Here is a 26,186-nt window from a genome sequence, read left to right on the forward strand (position 1 = left end):
GGTTTTACACTCTTCATTTACCCAGTATATGGATCTTCCTAGAATTACAGACATGGTAAACAAATTAGCTGCTCTCTGAAAACAGTTTGGACTCCCTGTGTGCTCAAGTCCCTCTGTCTACAAACCGTGTAGATAACATCAAGCCTGCTAATTATCAATTAGCCCCTGCACCCTCTCAGTCGTCTTGCCACCAGCAAAACCCTCGAAGTTAGAGTAGGAGTGGTTTGGGCGCAGCCTTTCTCAAAGTCATCTTGCCTCATACCTCGTTTGAAGCAGTCTACTCTTCCTGTCAGTCAACTGCAAATCTTCTTCTGAGCCATACTGGCAGACGATGAGTAGTCATCATTCTTGGAAGATTTTTGTTTGAACTCCTATAAAGAAGCATTGCATCTCAAAGATGTTGGTCTTCACAGGCGCACCACACACATGTACTCCAGGCCCTCAGCACACAACGTCCAGGTCTCCAGCATTCCTGATCTCCGGAATGCCCAAGCTCCAGGGTCCCTCCTCTAGAGAGGTTCCATCTTCACCACTGATCTTCAACATGTTTCAAGACCATTCAACCCTATCCTCCAGAAGGAGTCCACAAGCTGGCCTCCAGCTTGCCTTCCATTCCTAACCATATTATTCCCTTTTTACACCTGTGGACATCATTGTACCCTGCAATGGATGTTGTCAGCACCCTCCTGAGCAGTTCTGATCAGACAACATCTCCAGCCTCTCAAGCAATATCCTCCTCCTATCTGGTCCTGTGCTTGTCCTCCAGAACTTAAGTCTCCATCCCTTGGACTTTCTGCCCACAGTACCTATTGTATGATTGTTTGATCCTCTAAGCCATCTGCGTTCCTTTTTCTTCAGTTCTCCATCCTCTGTGCTGTCTGCCCAGGGTATCCTACTCACCAGTTCTCCACCATCCTGAAGTCATTCACCTGAGGTCCAATTCTTGAGTTCACTAACCATCCACCTGAGGTCACCCTGTAAACCATCTCTGGAGCCCACCACTCAACACCACTCAACTGTGTTCTCTCAGGTCATAATATTCTACTCCACCTTGTGCTCCTGGTGTTATTTTGTTATTTTCTTTTATCTGGACTCTGTCATGTTTGAATCCCATCTGCCTTTGGCCACTTCCCTGTTCCCCTGGATTTGGAGTATTACATGCCTTGGCTATGACTGCCTGGACTAAGACTAAGCCTTGTGGTTCATCAACTGTTAATAAGTGTTAACCTTTACCTGCCTGTCTACTATGTTCTGAAATTATGTCCTATTTTCTGTTTTCATACTGAAATATGATACATGTATGTATAAATTTGTCTTAAAATATGGACTGCACATGTATGTGATGACACAAAAAATAACTTATTAACTGCTAAAACCTTTAACAATGTTTTGGGTAAAATCTTATATATACTTATAATATAGATTAAGCAATTAGCAGGCTGTGTTGAGCTATTAGATAAATGCAGTGGACTAAAAAGCACAATAATTTCTTCTTTAGTGATGTATAAACCTGCATAGAAATTGAAATGTTTAAATAGCTCAAAATAGTTTTGAAGTACAGAGCCTGAGTAAATGTCCTTAGATACTTCCCAGCATTGCAAGAGATGAAATTTAAATGTTGGTATGTAACACTTTTTAAAAAAAAAATCTATCCAACTTTCACTAAGTTACTTACATTATTTTGTCTTTCTGCACTGTTTGTCATTGTAACACATCCGCATTGTTTGAGCATTAAAACTCTACATAGACTCTTCTTTTTGAGAGTTAAAAGAGAAAAATCATTTAGTTCAACCTCACAGAGTTAACAGCTAACATGACTGTAGACATGGATGAATTACTAAATAAGTCTACTGGGCCCCCTAAACTTTACCCCCCCCCCCCCATGGGGGATACTATTATCTATCTATCTATCTATCTATCTATCTATCTATCTATCTATCTATCTATCTATCTATCTATCTAAACCCTTGGACACCTGGGGAGCATGTGTGATTATTTTCATTTATTGTTCCAAAGTCAATCAAAATGACTGGAACAAACCAAAAAACAAGGAAAGATTCATGTAAAAAGATGTGTAAAAATAGATTGAAAATGACGAGAGAGAGAGCGACCTATACGAAAAGTGACTACAAAGAGACACAAAACGACTTTCAGTCTGTGGCTCTTGCCCTTATATGCATAGGAGTGGTGGGGCCCACATCTAAGTGCCCCAGGGCCAATTGTTTTATTATCTCTCAATGGCCCCTGAGTCTTCTTTTATTGTGACTTGCAACTCCATGTATTTTGTAATTCGTTTACATGTTGTATTTGGTGTGAATAATATTCAGTTACATTTTGTTTTTATATGCATTTATGTACTTTGGATATGTTTATGTCTATAGTGCTATAGTTGTTACTGTTAAGAATTAGTAGTCTTGGAGTTACACTTCCATATTTTCCCCTTGGGATAAACAAAGTTTATTTCATCTTTTATGGGGGTTGGTTAGACCACCGGTTGACCCCTTTCCCACACACCCACCACACCCCAAACTCGTGCCCATCTGCCTTTCACATTAATTGTGTCAGATGTGGCCCAATCTGTCTGTGCACAACGTAATGAAAAACCAGGGACACGTAAAGGTCGTATTGGGGGCTGGAGCTGTTTTAAAGTTCCATTGCTGAGATTAAATACAAAATAAAAATAATAAGCCGAGATGAAGAAATTGTTTGATTCTAGCATGGAGACACTGATTTGAAGAGAAACGATGTTTTTCTTGATCTAAATGTTTTGTCAGTTTGATGATGAAAGTGGCCCTTACGATATTTGGGTTGGATGTATCCTCACCAAACGTCCTCACACGGAGGCAAATATTTAAGAGCATCTTCCTGAAGTCAACGCATTCGGCCGGTACAAACCACTTCTGCGCACATTTTATGGTATGTGGTGTATTTCAGCATCCCTTGGTGGTGTTTAAATAGAAATCAACATCTAAATACTCACAGTGGAGAGACGTGCTAGGTGTGCTGGTTAAATCCCGGCCGTCCTGCCTGGTCCGTCGGCCCTTCTCTGGCGGTGGTGCTGATGCTGGGGACGGAGATGGTGGTAGTGGCCATCAGTCTCCCGCGGACAAAGGAGATTTCCGTCCAAATTAAAACCAAGGAAGCAGGAAAATGAAATCGATGTCCCTGTAAGGTGAGAGATGATTAAACCCTGTCCTTGTGGCTGCGTGTGGGCATCCTACCGCGTCAGGAGACGGATATTGTGACCGATTCGCGTTTTCACGTTGTGCTCTTAGATGTCAGGCAGCTCCTAAACTATCAAGTGAATGAAATAAACAGAAGCGTTTCCGGGCGTTAAAATAAAAGCATATTTTTTAGTACCAAAACGACTTTTCAATGGAAGAATCATTAGGTGGGCCCTCTGTTTTATCTATATGTTATCTTATTCTGAATATGAAGTGTTTAATTGCTCTCAGTCTTTTGTTTTTGTCTCGCTGCTTTGTTTCATTACCCCCCTTTAGTCTCCTGTTAAGTGCTGTGAATGAAGGGTGTGAAATCAAACCAGGGCCTTAACTGCAAGAGCTTATGTTTTACTTAGCGTTTGTATGATGTTAAAGTCGCCTTATAATCAGGCCTGGACTGGGACTAAAACAATCGGCCCTGGCATTTCGGCCCAGACCGGCCGGGCGCAAAGGACCCTGGGTAAAGGAGAACTAGCTGATTACCTGTTCTATTGTTCTACTATTATTCTTCTATTGGTCAACTAATCAGGCAGAAAAAACTTTAGGCTGCTAAGAGCTTTATGGGCCGATCAGACGAATATTGTATGAAGATGTATCGGCCCGGCCCACAAACTACGTGGCCCAGCGGCAGAGTGCCCGGTCTGCCAGGTGGCCAGTTCAGCCCTGCTTATAATCAACACATTATATAATAATAATTCAAATTTTATCTTTACCAAAACAGAATTTCAAGTATTTTTGCACCATATTAACTGTGTATATCGATTACAAATTTACGTATTTGTTAAATGTTTTCTTAACTGACAGAGTCAGCACTTTTATTTTGAAACCACACTTAGCAGATTCCGGTCTTTCTCCAATTACCGCTCTCTCACTTCACTTACCTGGCGTGTGACACGTGCGCGTTCACAAGTCAGGCCGGACAGATTGTAGGTTGTACTCGTGCACACTGTGGCTTGTGTCGAGCGTGCAACCGCGCGCACATATAGGCTATTTATATATGCATACAGATCTGGCCTATTACGTGATAAAATGACTGATTCATTCATAGATGTACTCTATAATATGTATAACGTTAATACACTCACAGGCCACTTTATTAGGTACTCCTTGCTAACACAGGGTTGGACTCCATTTTGCCTTCAGAACTGCCCTAATTCTTCATGGCATATATTCAACAAGGTGTTGGAAACGTTCCTCAGAGATTTTGGTCCATTTTGACATGATAGCATCACGCACTTGCTGCAGATTTGTCAGCTGCACATCCATGATGTGAATCTCCTGCTCCACCACATCCCAAATGTGCTCTATTGAGATCTGGTGACTGTGGAGGCCATTGGAGTACAGTGAACTCATTGTCATGTTCAAGAACCCAGTTCAAGATTATGTGAGCTGTGTGACATGGGGCACTATCCTGCTGGGAGTAGCCATCAGAAGATGGGTACACTGTAAAGGGATGGACATGGTCAGCAACAATACTCAGGTCGGCTGTGGAGATTGAGCAATGCTCAACTGGTACTAAGGTGCCTGTAAATACAGCTATTGTAGTGATACAAGGCAGGATGGATCCGTGCTTTCATGTTGTTTCTGCCAAATTCTGACTCTACCATCTGAATGCATCAGCTGAAATCGAGACTCACCAGACCAGTCTGCCCATTCTCCTCTGACCACTGACATCAACAAGGTATTTTTGTCCACACAACTGCAGCTCACTGGATATTTTCTCTTTTCAGACCATTCTCTGTAAACCCTAGAGATAGCTGTGTGTGAAAATCCCAGTAGATCAGCAGTTTCTGAAATACTCAGACCAGCCCATCTGGCACCAACAACCATGCCACGTTCAAAGTCACTTAAATCCCCTTTTTTCCCATCCTGATGCTCAGTCAAGTCATCTTGATCACATCTACATGCCTAAATATACTGAGTTGCTGCCATGTGATTGGCTGATTAGCTATTTGAGTTAACAAGAAATTGAAAAGGTGTACCTAAAGTGGCTGATGAGGGCTGCGAGATTATTTTGACTATAAAATGTATTTTGTATATAAAATAGTTAAAGGCTGTTAACTTTCTAAAACTAAAATATCAACCAAACAGGTATATATTAATGATAACCAAAGAGGCTTACTGTATAATGATGAGTAGTACTTATGTCTTTTAGGTTTTTTAGACTTCAATCACAACATTTTACTGTTTCTGTGTTCTGTGTTTTTTGTTGCAACTGATAGGGTTTTTTTACACTTACATGCTTAAATGTAGATCTTAGGTGCAACGTTTATTTACTGAGTTGGTCTTTAAGTAAACAGTAGTGTAATCAATTTTCTTTTTCATTTCCTTGGGCAACAGAAATGGCTCAACAGGTGGAACGGGTTCTGATCAGGGTACCACAGACACCAGCTTTTCCTGTTGCAGAATGAAAGACAAATTTGGCTGTTGTTTTTCACGTTAATTAAAAATTTAGCTTAATCAAATTTGCTTTGATTTTTATTACTCATTTCTTCTCAAGCCTCCTTATGGTGAAGCACCTCCTCCATACTCCATGTCGCGACCTCAACCTGAAGGCAGCGGCAATGAGGGAGTGAAATTTGTCATAAGAACTGGGGTAAGTGCAGTGAATTTATCAACAAATTGCATACCTGTATTACAACTAAAACAACCGCACTGCCAGAACTCTTCCTTTTCAATGCGGCAGTGAGCAGTGGACCTGCAATGATTGGCTGATAATGGCCTGTATCCTGGTCGTCATCACAGTCCTGATGGTGCTTGGCTTTATTCTGTATAAACTATATGTAATGGCTTAAAGCTGTTCAAATAAAAACTGTTACAAAATATATGTTATGCGGTGTGCGAAGAAGAGGCGAAGGACCCAAATGCAGGACTAAGACAAACTCTTTATTTCTCCTGGGATCACCAGGGCTTAGGAAAGACACAAACAATAGTTATCTCTTGCATTAACTCACAACTGGTAAAACCAGGTACATTGTCCACTGACATTAACAACGCTCCAACGAAGAACAAAGGTGCTTCAGAGGTATTTCTACAAAAGGACACCTGGCTAATAGGGCACAGGTGCCAACAATTAGAGAACAAGCTGCCGGAGACCAATACCAGGGAAAACAGGAACTCTGTCCAAAATAAAGGTTCCCGGCAGGAAGTCCCAAATGGGAGTCATGACAAGATGAATATGTCTGCTGTCTTTTATCAGTATTGTTAGGTTTATGCAATTTTTAAATGTATGTATGTATTCAATTCAATTCAACTTTATTTATATAGTATCTATTACAATACAATTGTCTCTAGGTGCTTTACAGAGACCCAGAGCCAGACCCCTGAGCAGAAAAACACTGACAAGAAATAGTCAGTAAGGAAAACTTGCATAATAAATTAACAGCGCTTAAGAAGATAAAACATTATGATTTTTCATTAGAGGGTCTTCTAGGGAAGTTTAGTATAACTCATAAATATATAATTGATTTTTAAGAGAAATACAGTGGGTACGGAAAGTATTCAGACCCCTTTAAATTTTTCAGTCTTTGTGTCATTGCAGCCATTTGCCAAAATCAAAAAAGTTCATTTTATTTCTCATTAATGTACACTCAGCACCCCATCTTGACAGAAAAAAACAGAAATGTAGAAATTTTTGCAAATTTATTAAAAAAGAAAAACTGAAATATCACATGGTCATAAGTATTCAGACCCTGTGCTCAGTATTGAGTAGAAGCACCCTTTGGAGCTAGTAGGCCTGGTCAACACTCCAGTCCAGTTGGTGGCAGTAATGCACCTTTAAGCTGGATTGTCAACCGCCATTAAAAAAAAAAAAAGAGGAAGAAGAAGCTTCTTGTTTTGCGATCAGGACAACAAAGAACTTCTGAGCAACGACGTGCCAGCGTAAAAAACACAGAATGAAAACATGAATTTAATCGATCAGGACCACTACAACAGCGGGATGGCGGTAGAGAAGGAGGACTCGGATTATATCGACCAGGACCAATATAAAACCGAAATAAAAGAGGACCCTGGATTCATCGACCAGGACCGCTACGTGTGGGGTATAAAAGAGGAGAAACTGCAGCCAGAGTCTGTCTACTACAACCACAACAACACCGAAATTAAAGAGGGGGATCAGAACCCGGAATTTGTTGACCACGACCAGTGGAATAGCGGGGTAAAAGAGGAGAATGAAGATCAAGATTTAACAGACCCGGACCACAGAAACAATGACCCCGCCAGCAGAAACGAGGAGGTCCAGTCCTCTGGTCCCAGCAATAAACAGGTCAGTGTTCAGGACTTAATCGATAGAAAAGGCTTCATAAAGGGGCCAGAGTCAATGGTCCGTGTGTCCTCTGTTCTTTGTAAATTTAGTTCAAGTCTGGAAGCGTCTGCCATAGTGTGAAGACTTTCAATTTAGCGTGAAACCGAGAGACAGCAGGCTCAATTTGTGGCACCCGGAAGTGCCACAACAGATGCCATAAGTGCCACTAAATCAGAATCAGAATCAGAATGAGCTTTATTCAGGGTGTCCGCGGATCCTTAAAAAGTCTTAAATTCCGTATTATAAAACTAAGGTCTTAATTAGCATTAAAATGTCTTAAATTCGCGTTTCAAAGGTCTTAAAATGAAATCTAACAGACCCCATAAAGAAGATTTTATTTTCATCTTGAAATCAATTTGAAAGCCTTTCGCGTATTTGTTACGCAGAACGAAATAGGCGGAACCAACTAAAATACGCGTTTGAGGGGAGTTTATTTAACACATGCTTTCCGGCAGCTGCGTGAACCGCGGGAAAGTTTCAGCATTAGTCTTTTGCCATGGGTAAATGTAAATTTAATGACAATTGGTTACAAAACCCTAATTTTGCGCCGTGGTTAAGTCCAGTTAGTGGCAACGTGTTCGAGGTCCGGTGCAGGCTGTGCAAAAAAAAAAAAGTAAAACTCGGAACAATGGGTATGAAAGCTTTGGAGACCCACATGCGGTGTGAATAAGACAAAGCGGCTGTGGAAACCTGTCGGAAAACACCTGGCATTTTATTTTTGTTTTACTCAATAAATCAATAAACAGTGTGTTATGGAAATTGGTTGTATTATGGGGTGTTTTATTTTATTTCTACAAAATTGGTCTTAAATTTCATTCAGCGTGGTATTAAAAAGGTCTTAAAAAGTCTTAAATCTAGCTCTTAGAAACCTGCAGAGACCCTGTTTATTGCCAAGTGAGTGAGCACACACACACACAAGGAATTTGTTTAGGTACAGGGGGGGTACTCCAGTGCAAACAGACATAAATACAAATGCTACAAAGGGTCAAACAATAAACATAAATGCTACAAAAAACTAAAAGAAAAATGCACAGATAACCTGAAAAAACAGGATGAAAGGGGAACTAATTGGTGTGCAAAGAGCAAAAAGGTGCCAGTGTCATAGTGCAGGTGGTGGAAGGGAATGGTGGAGAGCTACGAGTTTAGGAGTTGGATGGCCTGAGGGAAGAAGCTTCCTTTGTGCCGGGCTGTCTTGATGTTTGGAGCTCTGAAGCGCTGGCCAGACGGTAAGAGCTGGAAGAGGTGGTGGCTCGGGTGGGTGGCGTGATTTTCTGAGCTCTTTTCCTCACTCTGGAGGTGAACAGGTCTTGGAGGGTGGGTAGAGTAACACCGATGATCTTCTCAGCGGTCCGAACTGTCCTCTTAAGTCTTCGGATGTCTGATTTAGAGACGGAACTAAACCAGACATTGATGGAGGAGCACAGGACAGACTCGATGACCGCTGAGTAGAACTGGGTCAGCAGCGTCTGTGGAAGGTTGAACTTCTTCAGCTGGCGCAGGAAGTACAACCTCTGCTGGGCCTTCTTCATGATGGAGTCGATGTGGAAGTTCCACTTCAGGTCCTGAGAGATGGTGGTGCCCAGGAACCTGAATGACTCCACTAGTGCCACAGTGCTGTTCATAATGGTGAGAGGGGGGTGGGTGGGGGCATTTCTCCTGAAGTCCACAACCATCTCCACTGTTTTGAGCGTGTTTAGCTCCAGGTTGTTGTGACTGCACCAGAAAGCCAGCTGCTCCACCTCCTGTCTGTATGCAGACTCTTCACCATTGTGTCATTGTGTAGAGGGAGAAGAGCAGCGGGGAGAGAACACACCCCTGGGGGGCACCGGTGCTGGTGATGCGGGAGCCAGAAGTAAATTTCCCCATCTTCACTAGCTGTTGCCTATCTGTCAGGAAGCTTGTAATCCACTGACAGGTGGTAGAGTCAGGAACGGAGAGCTGGGAGAGTTTATTCTGGAGGAGTGATGGGATGATGGTGTTGAATGCCGAGATGAAGTCCACAAACAGAATCCTCACATAAGTCCCTGGTTTGTCCCGATGCTGCAGGATGTAGTGCAGCAAACTAACTAAACTAACCGCTAACTAAACTGGCACCTCCTAAAATGCAGTGGCACTTCCGGCATCTGAAGTGGCACCCGGAAGTGCCACTACAGGTCAGTGTGTGGGGGCAGAGCCTGGAGAGAGTACAGCTTCCTGACAGCCGGGTGGATGAAGCTGTCCTTCAGTCTGGTTGCTGCTGTTCCTGGCCTGGAGGCTCCTCAGTCTCCTCTCTGAAGGCAGCGGGTGGGTGGGATCACCTGCTTTGTTGATGGCTTTGCGGGTGAGACGGGTGTTGTAGATGGCCTGGATGGAGGGACACAGACGATCTTCTCAGCTGTTCTCACTATGGGTCTAAGGGTCTTGCGGCAGGATGTGGTGCATGCACCGTACCACACAGTGACCCTCCTGGACTAGCTGGAAATGTATCGTGTTTGAGCTGATGAAAAGTTGACTTTTTAGAGATACAAGTTCTTACAGAATAGCAACACTACAAATATATGATAAGCTTAAACAATCTGATGCATTACTGTAGATTAAACTACCTAATAAGAAGTAGGTAAAATGATCTCAACCCTAAATATCTATAGCAGTAAAATTCTTCACACCCATTCATGCAGCAGCAATAACAATCCAAAAACAACATATGCAATATGTCTGTGAAGGTTCTCAGCCATCCAGGTGGTCACAATCAAAACAAGGTTTAAAAACAAATCGTCTGGACGTGGTTTTTAAAGGTGGAAAAATGTGTCGTTTCTCATCCAAAAGACTTTGTCAATTCTGAATTTCGTGCGGCTCTGTCCCAATTCAGGGAAATGATACGGTCTAGTCTATGGAGGATTTCCTGATTGTGTCACCAACTGGTCCTGCCCCTACTGTTGAGTCACAAAGCTCAGCTTGTGTCACCTAGCAACCTTCACAGCTGTGCTAAATTAATCTCTAATGGTGGAGCCAGAAATTTTATTATTTTAATTTATGGTAGAAGAAATTTCAGAAATTTGGTAGAAAATGAGATGCTTCTCCACCAGTGTCGGTGTGTGATGTATCTCATTACTTTTGGTGTAAAAAACAGTGTAAAATTTAGCTAACATTAGGTTACTAGCGCTTTTAACGTGGGTAATTATATTTTCACAGAGACCGCCGCTCGTATTCGCCATGTTCGTTTTTTGTCACCCTTCGCAAAAAATCTTGGGATATGTTCGGCTGCAAAGGATACATCAGATGCAGCCTTCGTTTCCCGGGAGTCCTGTTGCCTGTAAAATTGTAACTGCCTGAAACGAACTGCCTTGGGCATGCTGGTTATAGTGTAGCCCAATTCAACACCTCACAAAATACAACTGGCCCCACAGCCAGATTGGTCTGAAGATGACATTACCACAATAGAATAAAGTCCACATGTATCACTTGAGATACATACTACTCATTTGTTTGCTGGTTTCCCTGATAATGACATTACTCCTTCAAAGTCACTTGGGAGTGATCTTTTGCATCCCATTTTGTGACAATAAAAGCACTGTCACTCCTCTCTCCATGAAGTGGCACTTTAGCAGCAGAGGCAGTAGAGAAGCAACTGTAGATTTCTGAGAAATGTGGTGAGTTACCACAAGCTACTAGGGCTGCTCAATTATGGAAAAAATCATAATCACGATTATTTTGGTCATTATTAAAATCATGATTATTTTAGATGATTACTCATTGACTTTAGAAATATGTTGCATTTATTGAACAAAATGAATTCTCCTTAAAACAAATAATACAAAATATTCAAATGTATAAATAGCAGTGCTGACGTAACTGCATAGCAAATCTTCCACGTAATATATTTTTAATTCATGTACAAAGTTCTAAAGTTTAAAGGAGGATTTGGGGAAAAAATATTTCTGTTTTTTGCAGTTTGAGACATCAGCTGTTCACCACAGAGTACTTAGCTGTAAGCCATCACCTGGAGCTTACTGAGGTTACTATGCAATCAGGGCACGAATGTCTGCTCCGTTTGGCCCTCAGAGTGGAATCAGTCGGCATTCCAAGACTTCTCTAAGCTGTAGGCTCAGAGTTGTAAAACTTGGTGTAACTTAAAAGTAATCATCACCAGACAGTTCGGTGGCTGTTTCTGAAAACCAAATTTGGATAAGAGAAAATTAATTTATCTTAATTAACTTAATTTCAAACTTAAGCTAGTGCTTTAAATATGGCGCTGTACTTCAGAGAATTGTGTCCTCTATTTACAAATGAAAGGTGATTAAAAAGTTAAAAGTAATGTTAATACTGAGAAAAGCTATTGAAGTGAGGCAAGCATACATTTTAAGAAAAATTATTTTTAAAATGACAAAATATGTGGATGCGACAAAACACAACTTTAGAACTTTGGAATGAAAACTCCAAGGAAAAAGAATTATAAGAATTATGTTCATGTTTCATAGACATGTTGTAAATGTCATTTATGGTTTTAGATTGTTCTAAGATCATATTTTCTCTCCATTTCTCTTTTTTCTTCTTCTTTTTTACAAGTAGAAAAGAAGAAAGGGAGTCAACAAGACCTTTCCAAAATTGCAGAGTTTAGAGATTAATCAACATGTTCGCACTGGAAAGAAAACACATCAGCGTATTCACTCTGGAGAGAAGTCGTACTGGTGTTACCAGTGTGGGAAAGCCTTCACACAGTTAGGCTGCCTGAAGACACATCAGCGTATTCACTCTGGAGAGAAGTCGTACCGGTGTTACCAGTGTGGGAAAGCCTTCACACAGTTAGGTTGGCTGAAAAGACATCAGCGTGTTCACTGTGGAGAGAAGTCATACCTTTGTTACCAGTGTGGGAAAGCCTTCAAACAGTTAAGCTGGCTGAAAAGACATCGGCGTGTTCACTCTGGAGAGAAGTCGTACCTGTGTTACCAGTGTGGGAAATCCTTCACACAGTTTGGCAACCTGAAAACACATCAGCGTGTTCACTCTGGAGAGAAGCCATACTGGTGTGACCAGTGTGGGAAAGCCTTCTCACAGTTAGGTTGCCTGAATAGACATCAGCGTATTCACTCTGGAGAGAAGCTGTACAGCTGTGACCAATGTGGGAAAGCCTTCACACAGTTAGGCAACCTGAAAACACATCAGCGTATTCACTCTGGAGAAAAGCCGTACAGCTGTGACCAGTGTGGGAAAGCCTTCACACGGTTTGGTCACATGAAAAAACATCAGCGTATTCACTCTAGAGAGAAGTCGTACAGCTGTGTCCAATGTGGAAAAGCCTTCACACAGTTAGGCTGCCTGAGAAGACATCGGCATGTTCACTCTGGAGAGAAGTTGTACTCGTGTGTCCAATGTGGAAAAGCCTTCACAACGTTGGGGTCCCTGAAAATACATCAGCGTATTCACTCTGGAGAGAAGCCATACCGCTGTGTCCAATGTGGAAAGGCCTTCAGAGTGTCAGGCACCCTGAAAAGACATCAGCGTATTCACTCTGGAGAGAAGTCATACAGCTGTGACCAGTGTGGGAAAGCCTTCACACAGTTAGGCTGCCTGAAAATACATCAGCGTATTCACTCTGGAGAGAAGCCCTATAGCTGTGACCAGTGTGGGAAAGCCTTCACACAGTTTGGCAACCTGAAAACACATCAGCGTATTCACTCTAGAGAGAAGCCATACTAGTGTGACCAGTGTGGAAAAACCTTCTCACAGTTTGGCAACCTGAAAACACATCAGCGTATTCACTCTGGAGAGAAACCGCGTTCGTGTGATCAACATGGAAACACTTTTATTAGGTCAAGTGCTCTAACAGCCCATCAGTGCATCACACCAAGAAAAAATGGTAAAACTGTAGTTGAGGTCTATATCAAATAGCCAAAGGACCCACCAAGACATTACAATGCTGTAAACAGAACATGTCCACAGGTCCAAAACCCTTGAAAATGTCCAACATTTCCTGTCAAGGGCCTCATAATTGCTGGTGGAAACTGTGGAAGATAGGTGTAGGATTTTTGTCTTTGCTTCTCTGTTGCTATGAAATAGAGGCTGTGGCTTAGGAGGTAGAGCAGGTCAATCATGATCCAGTGTTTTGACTAGATTTGAATGTAGAAAAGCATTCTACAAGTGTAAGACCATTTACCAAATTGGCATTTTTAACTTAGACTCATTATCACTAATGTTTGATAAATGCCTTTAATCTATTTCCATTTGAAGTATTAATTGATGATGTGGTTATTATGGATTAAGTCACTTGTTTAAACTGGTGGTGATTGGTCAGTTTGGCCTAAGTAGTTATTCAGCTCATGGATGATGTGTTAGAAATTCACTGAACTGTTCAAAGGGGAAATGTGATGTAAAAATCTGACTTTAACATGATTTTCCTCACTTGATGTAGCTGGATGTCAGTAAGTGTGTGAATAAATCCCAGAAAGACATTTCTCTGGTGTGTTTAAGTCTTTAATAACACACACTTGCCTCCACTGTTTTACTAATAGAAAATTAGTTTTAGAACCCTGGTGTTTCTAGGTTCATCAACTATTTATACATTCCTGCTTCTTTCTTAGTCAGAGGTGCACAAACAGTGGTTTTGCTCAACACCTGCAGTGATCATGGATAAAATCTTAGGGCTGCTGTGTTTACTTTGTTTCGTTGACACTGATGATAAATACGCATCAACATTTTACATCAATGCATGTGTTACCTGCAGTATCTCCTGATAATGCAGAAATAAACTTAAATTACTCTGTCGGTTTTGATCGTACAGATAAAAGCGATGTATCATTTGAATCTGTAAAGGGTGTAGTTTTAGTTGTATACCCTCATAATAACAACAAAATGCTGTGCTTTTGTAAAATAAAGCAGACAGAGTGCGCTCTGTCTCTGTCATCTCTCTTCACAGATACGTAAATAAAACAACCCAAATCTCAGTGAATACTCGCCTTAAAAGCATGAGAAATATATGAGTAGACAGCTTGAAATGTCTTATTTTAAATGAAACAATTCAAATCAAAAACAAAACATCTTTTTATTTAATCCGTATGAAAGTAAGGAGCAGCACTGTTTCTCCCGTCTCACCTCATTATAATGTGATCCCACCTCGCACTGAGTGCACTGTTCATATGGAAATAATCTGAGCCAGGTAATTATATCCACTTAGAAAATTTAAATCAGTGTATTGTTTTCTGTGAATGAGTGAACAAGATGACTTTCACATCATTTGAAGCAAACTCTCAGCATCCTGTTGTGAACCAGTCTTGTGAACCAATGTTCTGCTTGTGTTTTTTGGCCTTGTCACCTGAGCATTACTAAAAGCAGTAAAACTGGAAAATCCACCTTGAATGATTGCTGCAAAACACAAATGCACCATGCCATTTTTACGCCAGTGAATGTTGTAAATAATCAGAAGGATGTTTTATGTTAAAATCCTTTACCAGTGATCTTAATCCATTCCCATCAAATTTTTAAAATTGCTTTTTAACAATTCAGCAGAGGAAGTTGCAACAATTACAGCATCTTATTCACAGGAGGCTTTTGTGCATCTTTAAAAGCAGGAAGCTAAAAAGACAAAATAGACTGTGGTGTTATCACTAACTAGGGATCAATCTCCAACCTGCTTTTTTCTAAATAGTAAAGTATTACAAAGAAATGTTTTTAAGGTCAGAGATTTCCTTTGAAACAAACAACTGCTTTCAAGGATGATCATAGCTCAGAAACAGCTCAAAGTTGTGAATGGTCTTATGAGAAAAGGCTCTCTCTGCTATTCCTAATAGATTTTAATTGTGTAGACCAAAATATTTTGCTACTTTCACTTGAATTTTAACCCTTGTGTATTGTTCGTAAACATTACCCTTTCCTTATGTTCGGAAAGAAAACATCCACTAAAATAAACCGCTGTAAAAATATATCAGATAAACATTTTTTTCAACTTTTTTTGCATAAATCTGTTACTTTAGTTCTAATCAAAACTACTAAATGTTACACTGATTTTGATGCATTGTTAGTTTTTGTGCACCATCAGATTCTGACTAATTTACCATTTGTGAATGTTTTTGCCCCATTGACTGCCATTATAATGACATTTTTTCACTGCACAGCCATGACACTATACAGTTGTGAGAAAAGGTATGTGAACCCTTTGGGATTACTTGGATTTCTGCATAAATTGGTCATAAAATGTGTTCCAATCTTCATGTAAGTCACAACAACAGAAAAACAGTCTGCTTAAACTAATACCACACAAACATATGTTTTCATGTTTTTATTGAACACAACATGTAAACATTCACAGTGCAGGGTGAATCCCAAATGTTACTACCAAGTCTAATGTATGACCTTTTATTATGAGTAGGCAACAAAACAAAAACATGTTGAGTAAAATTCATTACTGTTAAAAGATTTGTGAGTTCTGAGGTTAAGGAGTCCTGAAATATTATTGATCTGGAGAAGGATCCAAATAATTGCAAGACAAATACAACTAAGATGTACTCCTCCTGCCACATTAGCAAGACATTGTGAAATTGTAAGTCAAAAGATAATATTAAGTAATTTACTAAGCCCTTCATATAAATTCACTTAATAACAACTTGTTCCAGCAGACTACACCCCCTGCTGGAGAAACTTAGACAATGGCCACCAGAAAATAACTACGAAATGCAGGACATGTTGATTTAAAAAAAAAAAAAAAAAAAAAAATCCAAGTTTAAAATTTATTTTATTCTCTTTGCTATTCTGCACATGGGTGATAGCCCTTCCTCAGAAGTGCAATGGCTTGTCAGCTGGAGGCAGGAGACGTTTAAACGTCTTGCAATGCGTAGGAGGTTATAGAAGGTAGGTAATGTTATCAGCAACAATAGTGAGGGCTTAGCCCCCCTAAAGATGAAAATCCTAGAACCTCCCCTGCTCTAATCAACATGGGCATGGACAAACATGGATAGACATTTATGCAAATGTATGTTTATTATTAGTAAAACTACCCTAAACATACAGCATAAATAACAAACATGTTTCAAAGACAGTAGATATGTTTTTCCAAAGAACTTGTTCATGTTTATTAATCACATGGAAAAAAAGAACATAGAAAAAACACAAGTTCCCAATATTTCTTTCTTTGCACTGAGCCAGTTGCTCAAACAGACAAGCCAACTTCATTCACATTGACATGCAGACAACTTTTGTCTTGTTGACAGAACCTTCAGACATCATTTTGTAAATTAATTTACCGTTCAGACCTTTTTCTTTCTCCATTTCTGTTTGCTGCTGCACTCTTTACTGTCTATGGCTGCATTTTACATTTCTCCTACTACGGGGCTAGACCACAAGTCAAACAGGAAATGTGCGCTGCAATAATAACATTAGTGCTGTTAACATGAATTTGCGTTAAATCAGCATTTTATCATCTCAAAAACATTGCCAGAATCAAAGGGATCATGTCTAAACCAGACTTGGAAAGACTCATCTATGCATTTATCTCCTACCCTATAGGGTAGGGGAGCTCAGTGCACCGATGGTCCTCGGGCAGTCTAGACCTATAGCAGCATAACTAACTAAGGGATGGTTCAGGGTTGCCTGAAGCCAGCCCTAACTATATGCTTTATCAAAGAGGAAGGTTTTAAGTCTAGCCTTAAAAGTACAGAGAGTGTCTGCCTCCTGAACCCAGTCTGAGAGCTGGTTCCACAGGAGAGGAGCTTGATAGCTAAAGGCTCTGCCTCCCATTCTGCTTTTGAGAACTCTGGGAACCACAAGTAGGCCTGCACTCTGAGAGCGAAGTGGTCTATTGGGATAATATGGTACTATGAGGTCTTTAAGGTATGAAGGAGCTTGATTATGAAGGGATTTGTATGTGAGAAGAAGGATTTTAAATTCTATTCTATATTTTACAGGGAGCCAATGAAGAGAAGCCAATATAGGAGAAATATGATCTCTCTTGCTAGTTCCTGTCAGGACTCTGGCTGCGGCATTCTGGATTAACTGGAGGCTTTTTATGGAGGTATTGGGACATCCAGATAGTAATGAGTTACAGTAATCTAGCCTTGAGGTAACAAATGCATGGACTAGTTTTTCTGCATCATTCTGAGACAGGATGTTCCTAATTTTGGAAATGTTGCGCAGGTGAAAGAATGCAGTTCTAGAAATTTGTTTAATGTGTGAGTTAAAGGACATGTCCTGGTCAAAAATAACTCCAAGGTTTTTCACAGTAGTGCTGGAGGCCAGGGCTATGCCATCTAGAGTAGCTGTAATTTTAGAAAAGTTATTTCTGAGATTTTTTGGCCCAAATATAATAACTTCTGTTTTCTCCAAGTTTAAAAGTAAAAAGTTACTGGTCATCCAGGCCTTTATGTCAGTTAGACAGGCTTGAAGTTGTGCTGTGACTTTTTGTCAGCCTGGCTACAGTGCTGAAAAGAAACCTGGGATTGTTCTTATTTTCCTCTATTAGTGATGAATAGTATGCAGTTCTGGCTTTACGGAGAGCTTTTTTATATGTTAGTAGACTGTTTTTCCAGGCTAGAAAAATTTCCTCTAAGTTTGTGGAACGCCACTTCCTTTCCAGCCTTCGTGATGCCTGCTTTAAGGTACGAATATGTAAATTATACCATGGGGCTAGTCTTCTCTGAATCACTAACTTCTTTTTCAGAGGGGCCACAGAATCAAGCGTTTCATGCAGTGAGGTTACAGCGCTGTCAACAACATGATCAATTTGGTAGGGAGTGGGATTGAAGCAGCTGCCCTCCACTATGTTTATACTTGGCATAGATGGAAATAAAGATGGAATCATTTTCTTAAATTTATTAACAGCGTTGTCGGATAAACATCTGCTGTAGTGGAATTTTCTTCCAAACGCTGCATGATCCATCATTTTAAATTCAAAAGTTATTAAAGAATGATCTGACAAAACAGGATTTGCGGTGTGGGAATTATTACTTGTATTACATTACAGCTTAAGGTATAAGGCAGTATTAGATTACTTTTATCATATTATGGATTAAACTTTTAAGGCATTATTACAGTATAATCATGAAGCATTCTAGTATGTGTGAAACAGTAGTAGTTTAGACATGAACTTGTTTTTCAGTAATTGCAGGGTTTCCCACAGGATGAGAAATAAATTAGACATAACATCAGATAGGATGTGCCTGGTGCTTTTGTTGTTGAACTCTGTCTTACAGGGCAGGTTGACCTCTGCCAGGAGGCATAGCAACAGGGCATATCTCGGGACATCCCAGCGTTCTCAACCTATGGGAGAAGAACACGCCAGCTTCCTAAAGATTGCACATTTCACTCTGTAATAGTATCACTGGGTTAAGGGAAAAATAGGCAGTCAGACTTCATGAACTGACAGAGAACACTGTTGGTGTTAGGGACAGTCTGACCCAGAGCTCTGCAACTGCTTTATTCAGTGTGTTTTAATGAACGGCTGATTTGAGACCATATTTATCTTCTCCGTTTTATCAATCAAACGAACACACGGAACTGAGGGAGAAAATTCCAGTTCCAACAATTTGGTGACCCCGACGTGATTGATGACGGAGGACTGGTCGGTAAAACAGACGGACGACTGCTATTGACACCGGACCCGGGTCGTTCTTAAAGGTAAGCAGACGCCTGTTTTCTTACAAACGTCTGCTATTGAACAATCTAAATTGAACGGTGTCAAAGGCAAATCACACGTCTGTCTAAATTTTAAAACACTGAATAAATTAGTAAAAACCTGCGTGAATAAGTAAGTAAAGAGATGAATAAAAGAGATTAAACGTAAAAGTAGAAGTATACAAGAGAAAAAGTGAATTGTAAGAAGAAGAGTGATGTGAAAAAAAAAAGAGAGAAAAGAAAAAAGAAATTAAATTATAGAGAGGTTGAATTAATAATTCGAGTATAGTGTAGCATCCTCGGCGTGGTGGCCGCCTAATCCGACGGGAGAAAGAAACCACTGGGTTAAAGTCCCTGGCGGGGATGGGATCCGCCTAAAATTTATTACCCTCCGGCGTGGCTGCCATCGAATCCGACGGGAGGAGAAAACCGCTGGGTGAGAGTCCCTGGTGGGATAGGGTCCACCTGAATTTTTAACTAGGACCGTAAGGTTGGAGTCCATTCCTGTAGACGTACAGGATAAAGTCCCGAGGAGGGGTGCCTCTGGGGAGTGTTGGTTCGCCCCTAAAGACCCTCATTGAACACGCTAAAAGCATAGTACCCACGGCTCCATAAGAGCTGGTAAGTGGTGAGGTAAAGTAAAGATATAAGAGAATATAAAAGTAAAAGCAGGTTTAGTTACCGGTAAGTGTGAATACTTTTTAGTGTTTCAATTTTTTGGTCTATATATATATATATAGAAGTGGGTGAAGCAAATTAAAGAATGTGTGTGTGTGTGTGTGTGTGTGTGTGTGTGTGTGTGTGTGTGTGTTCTAACAGAGTGAAGGGACAGAAGGAAAAGTGAGGAGAGCAGCAGAGAAGAAATGGGGGGGGGAGTAGATGTTGGTATGGCCCAACGTCAACTGAGAGAAAGCAGATAAGAAAGTGTAACAAAGAGGGGACAGAGCTAAAGGAGTAGGGACAGAGTGTGACTGAGTGATTGATTGTGCTCAGGAGAGGAGGTGCCTCTGACAGGAGGGAGAGAGGCAACGCCACCCACTGTAAGTGCTTTGTTTTAGACTGTAAACAGCACAACACTGGAGAAGCATGGCACTAAACTGAACTGGGTAGAAGCCTTGCCTGCCGCCCTCATGTCTATGCGCACCTCACCAGGGTCGAAGACCCACCTGAGTCCACATGAGTTGCTGACTGGTTGTCCAATGCTTGCTCCTCCCAGGGAACGTCCGGGGCTTCCTGGGTGGGATGTGTGGCGAATTGGTAGTGATGAATATATGAAAGCACTAACTAGTGTCTTAAAAAGTCTGTCTGTGCAGGTCAAGTGAGCTGAAGGGGACCAGCCGGCAACTCCTGAGTTGACTCCAGCTGTAAAGGTAGGGGACTGGGTACGAGTGAAGGTCCACAAGAGAAAGTGGGCTGAACCCAGGTGGACTGGACCTTTTGAAGTGGTGGAGGCTACTTCCCACTCGGTTCAGGTCAAAAGGTAAAGCTGGAGCTAATTGGCACCACCTGACACATTGTGTACCTGCCCCTCCGCCCTCACAGAGTGAGGTTAGAATTGATCTGGCTAATATTGGGAAGGGCTTCAAAGAATATAGGCCAAATTGACTCTTGTATTGAACACAGTAAATCCAGTCCGTCCCAGAACCATGGTCACTAGACCTAGAGCATGACTTTCAGGCACCCAGGACTTTGCGGGGCCAAAAAGGGGGGTCGATAAGGAGCCTGTTAAAATAATAAGTGTAGGCCTATAATAATAATAATAGTAATAATAAATCAAATAAATAGTAGTGAGTAAAAACAAATAGTAATTGAATATAAGGAAATAAAATGCATACTAAATTAAAAGAACTAATCACCAGTAATGCAAAATTGATGCATCAAAAGGATGAAAAAATAAATAAATAAATAAAAATAGGAAAATTAGAAAAATGGAAAAATAAATATGGCTTTTCGGGGAAGTTAAACTGTGAAGGCTGTAGGAAGTGAGTGAAGGACATAGAAAGTAAGACTAAGGGAAATCAGAAGGATCAGAGAAAAGAAGGGCTGTTTGCAGCAGAAGATATGGTTAAAGTTTAACGTGGTTAAAGAAAGTTAGAGTGGACAGAGAGGGAGAGAGAGAAAGGAAGGAGAAAAGAGACAGAAGCAAATAGAAAAACAGGTAAAAGCCTCTTCACCAACATTGTATTTAAGGCAAACTGTTAAATTTACAGATGAACAAACAATGGCATGCTCCTCATCCTAATAATGTACCACTGGCTCAGCTTCCTCCGTACGCCCAGGGAGAAGAGGGTGCTGTTGGTGGAGCAATATTTCCTCCCACAGCTCCTTCTGATCCTGTGCCTCGGCCTCAACCTCCTTATGCTGAAGATAGTGAGGGAGTGCTGGCTTATTTTAACAGACTGAAAGATGTTTAACACTCACAGTGGAATATCAGTACCTGAAGGTGCTGCACAGAATGGGGATGGGTCTTATGCACAGCAGTTAAGAAATGCCTTCATTAATGGCTTCAAACCTGAAATTTCAGGATTTATTCGAAGGCATCAAATTGACTGGTGAACTTGTGTCCTAACAGAGATGAGGAATTATACTGTGCATATGGCCACTGTTCTCCAACAAAGAGCAAAAGCACAAAAGAAAGTTAGAAAAACAGCTGAAGTGTTTTTCACTGACTGTGATAATGAAATGGTTTCTGAGTGTTATTTTCAGGGGGACATGCTATGGCTTGATGGCCGGGGCAGAGGGCGGGGACGAGGTCGTGGCCGGAGACCTGGCAGACGGCAGATAGTTGATCATGACTACTGCTACATCTGTGGAAAAGCAGGACACTGGGCCAAGAGCTGCCCATAGAGAAAGACACGCCCTGAGCACCAGGAGGGAGGAAGCTAACATTTTGAGCTTAGAAGGAGTAACTGAACTCATGCTGTATGAAGAAAAACCAAAAGTGACATTGTTGATGCAATGAGTTAAAATAGAAATTCCTGTGTGACACAGGAGCTTGTAGGTCAGTTCTTAATAATCCACCAGACAAACTCAGACTGACCACAAAAGAACACATTTTAGTAAAAGATGTAGCAGCAGCATGCAGACTACAACCTGAGGAAGAGAAACTGCTCAAATTGTGGGTGAGCCCACACATTTCACTTGCTAAACCTTCAACAGCTAAGTGTAAAACAATGAGTAGAAGTGTTGACTCTAACAACAGAGGAAGAAGATCAATTAAAGGAAGTTCCCTCATATTTATGGTCTACAGGAGCAGCAGATGTAGGGAGAATCAAAGGAGTAGAACCAGTTAAAATAACACCCAAAGGAACCTTCAGGCCCTTTTAAAGACAATATCCACTAAAACCTGAGGCTGCTGCAGGAATTAAACCAGTATTTGACTCATTACTAAAAGCAGGCATTATCAGAGATACCTAGAGCTCCACTGGTACCAGACCCACACACCCTGCTGAATGACGTCAAGCTAAGCCTTCTAGTATGCCACCAGTATTTTATACTGTACTTTTATATTTTTATACTTTTATATTTTCTGCTACGCTTGTATTGCTTCCTTCCTCTATTATTGTATTAGTGCCTTTGCTAGTCTCAGAGTAGGGCAGTATGGGTCTGCCACACATGAAATTTACCGTAGTTGTAGTAGTAGGGCTTAGTCTAATGACATTGGTGGGAATGCTGCTTTGGGAGGAATATGAGCATGACCAGACCACTGAGACAAGAGATAAGAGAGCAGTAAAAACCAGCGACTATTGTCTGCTCTATTATGGAGGTATTGAGTGAACGTAGGTCAAGGGGTCCGCAACTTCTTTTCAATTTGATCTGTGTCCTGTCATCTTCTGCGGCAGGTATCCCATGGCGGAGGAGGGTTACACTTACACCTACATTTGTCCTCATCCTGGCCCCTGATGAATACAAATTGGCAGACCAGGTGGAAACAGGGTACATATAATTTCGGCATTCTTCCTAGTCACCCCCAACAAAAATGTGGATCGCATTAATTACGTGCATTTCAACCTGCTGAGATTGACCCAACTCACTAGTGACGCCATTGAGGGCCTCTCAGAGCAATGGGGTCCCACTTCCCTAATGACGACACAGAACATAATGGCGCTAGACATATTATTGGCTGGAAAAGGGGGTGTGGGTTCTATGTTTGGGAATCTGTGTTGTACTTTCATCCCTAACAACACAGCTCCAGATGGGTCCGTCACCAAAGCTTTGGAGGGCCTACGGACCCTGTCCAGGTACATGCATGAACATTCAGGTATTGATAACCCTTTGGATGATTGGTTCACTCACAGATTTGGCAAATGAAAGATGGCAATTATTTGTGCTCTCATTTCTCTCGCTGGTATGGTCACTGCTCTAGTATTGTGTGGTTGTTGTTGTATTCCCTGTATTAGATCTCTTTGTCACAGACTTATCTGTGTCTGTATCTGTGACCACCATTGAGGGCCAGCAGGTGGCTCTCCGAATGCCTCTGCTTACTCCAAAGGGGGAGGCGATGGTGTTTGAGGAGGAAGACGTCACGATGGCTGTGCAATAAAATTTCCATATTTGTGGGTTGGTCTCTCGGAGGAGAGACCAAAAGGGGGAATTGTGGGAATTATTACTTCTATTACATTACAGCTTAAGGTATAAGGCAGTATTAGATTACTTTTATCATATTATGGATTAAACTTTTAAGGCATTATTACAGTATAATCATGAAGCATTCTGGTATGTGTGAAACAATAGTAGTTTAGACATGAACTTGTTTTTCAGTAATTGCAGGGTTTCCCACAGGATGAGAAATAAATTAGACATAACATCAGAAAGAATGTGCCTGGTGCTTTTGTTGTTGAACTCTGTCTTACAGGGCAGCTTGACCTCTGCCAGGAGGCATAGCAACAGGGGATATCTCGGGACATCCCAGCGTTCTCAACCTATGGGAGAAGAACACGCCAGCTTCCTAAAGATTGCACATTTCATTCTGTAATATTATCACCGGGTTAAGGGAAAGATAGTCAGTCAGACTTCATGAACTGACAGAGAACACTGTTGGTGTTAGGGACAGTCTGACCCAGAGCTCTGCAACTGCTTTATTCAGTGTGTTTTAATGAACGGCTGATTTGAGACCATATTTATCTTCTCCGTTTTATCAATCAAACGAACACGCGGAACTGAGGGAGAAAATTCCAGTTCCAACAGGGGGAAAAACTATTAGATGTTCAATTTCGACACCATAGGTCAGAACAAGATCAAGGGTGTGATTGAAACAGTGGGTGGGTTTATTAACATTTCGAATGAAACCAATTGAATCTAATATAGAATTAAATGCAATGCTGAGGCTGTTATTTTCAACATCTACATGAATGTTAAAATCTCCCACTATAATGACTTTATCTGATCTAAGCACTAGATCAGGCAGGAAGTCAGGGAATTCAGTTAAAAACTCTGAGTAAGGGACAGGTGGACGGTACAAAATGACAAGTAGAACTGGTTTTTGTGTTTTCCAGTTTGGATGTGAGAGACTAAGAGTGAGGCTCTCAAATGAGTTATAACTGTTCTGAGGATGAAAGTTTAATAATAAGTTTGAGTGGAAGATTGCAGCTACTCCTCCACCTCGACCTGTGCTTCGAGGAACATGATAATTTTTATGACTGAGGGGGGTTGATTCATTCAGACTGACATATTCATCCTGCTGTAACCAGGTTTCAGTAAGATAAAGTAGGTCAATTTGGTGATCAGTTATCAAATCATTTACTAACAGAGATTTAGAAGAAAGGGACCTAATATTTAATAATCCACATTTGACAGTTCTGTTTTTCTGTTCAATAAGAGGAGTGGTCTTAATTTTTATTAAGTTTTTATGAATAACTCCTCTTCTGTTAACTTCTGATTTATTTGATTTATATGTTCGAGGGGCAGACACAGTCTCTATGTGGTTTGAGGGGGGCGGCGGCTCTAAGGAAACTGCAGAGAGGCGTTTTAGGCTGAGTCTCTGCGTCCCGGTCCCCACCCTGGATTGTCAGGCTTTAGGTCGGCTAATAAACTCGGCCAAATTTCTAGAGATGAGAGCTGCACCATTCAAAGTGGGATGGATGCCGTCTCTCGCTACCAGACCGGGTTTTCCCCAGAAAGTGGCCCAATTGTCTATGAAGCCCACATCGTTTGCTGGACACCACCTAGACAGCCAGCGACGGAACGACGACATGCGGCTAAACATGTCATCGCTGGTCAGATTGGGGAGGGGTCCAGAGAAAACTACGGAGTCCGACATTAATTTAGCAAAGTTACACACCGACTCAACATTAATTTTAGTGACCTCCGATTGGCGTAATCGGGTGTCATTGCTGCCGACGTGAATAACAATTTACCCATATTTCCGATTAGCCTTAGCCAGCAGCTTCAGATTTGACTCGATGTCGCCCGCTCTGGCCCCAGGAAACATTTGACTATGGTCGCTGGTGTCTCTATTTTCACGTTTCTGACTATGGAATCGCCAATTATCAGAGTCGGTTTCTCAGCGGGTGTGTCGCTGAGCGGGGAAAATCTATTAGAAACGTGAACAGGCAGGTGATGAGCCGTGGGCTTCTGCTTAGGAGTACGTTTCCGTCGGACCGTCGCCCAGGCTAATTCTCCGGGCTGCTCCGGAGCTGCCCTTGGACCGCTAACAGACCCTGAGCTTGGTGGCTCCACACCAGCTAACGGGGCTAGGCTAGCTGGCTTTTGTTCGAAGGTGCGGAGCCGCGCTTCCAAATCAGTGATCCTCGCCTCCAAGGCTAACAGAACCTTACACTTAATACAGGTATCATTATCGCTAAAGGAGGCAGAGGAATAACTAAACATGTGGCACACCGAGCAGGAGAGAGAGAGAGAGGGAGAGGCCATGTTAGCTAAGCTAACTAGCTAGCTAAGCTAACCGGTAGGCTAACGAGCGCTAAGTCAGGAAATAGCAATAAATACCAGTCAAAATAGAAAGGTACTTGACTAGTACCGGAATGTAGCAGTTAATGAATTGTTTAGAGTTTAGTTAGTTTTTAGGTGTGTTAAACTATAGCTAGTCTGTTGCTAGTCTGTAGACGAACGATACAACACACACA

The 26,186-nt window shown here is 41.4% G+C and overlaps 1 pseudogene; it reads left to right on the forward strand.

Moving 5' to 3' along the window:
* LOC113143885 (zinc finger protein 208-like) overlaps positions 1–14,598 on the forward strand; it is a 905,597-nt pseudogene extending 890,999 nt beyond the window's left edge.
* The last annotated feature ends 11,588 nt before the right edge of the window (positions 14,599–26,186 follow it).

The sequence above is a fragment of the Mastacembelus armatus genome, unplaced genomic scaffold (genome assembly GCF_900324485.2).
Source record: "Mastacembelus armatus unplaced genomic scaffold, fMasArm1.2, whole genome shotgun sequence".
Taxonomy (NCBI): domain Eukaryota; kingdom Metazoa; phylum Chordata; class Actinopteri; order Synbranchiformes; family Mastacembelidae; genus Mastacembelus; species Mastacembelus armatus.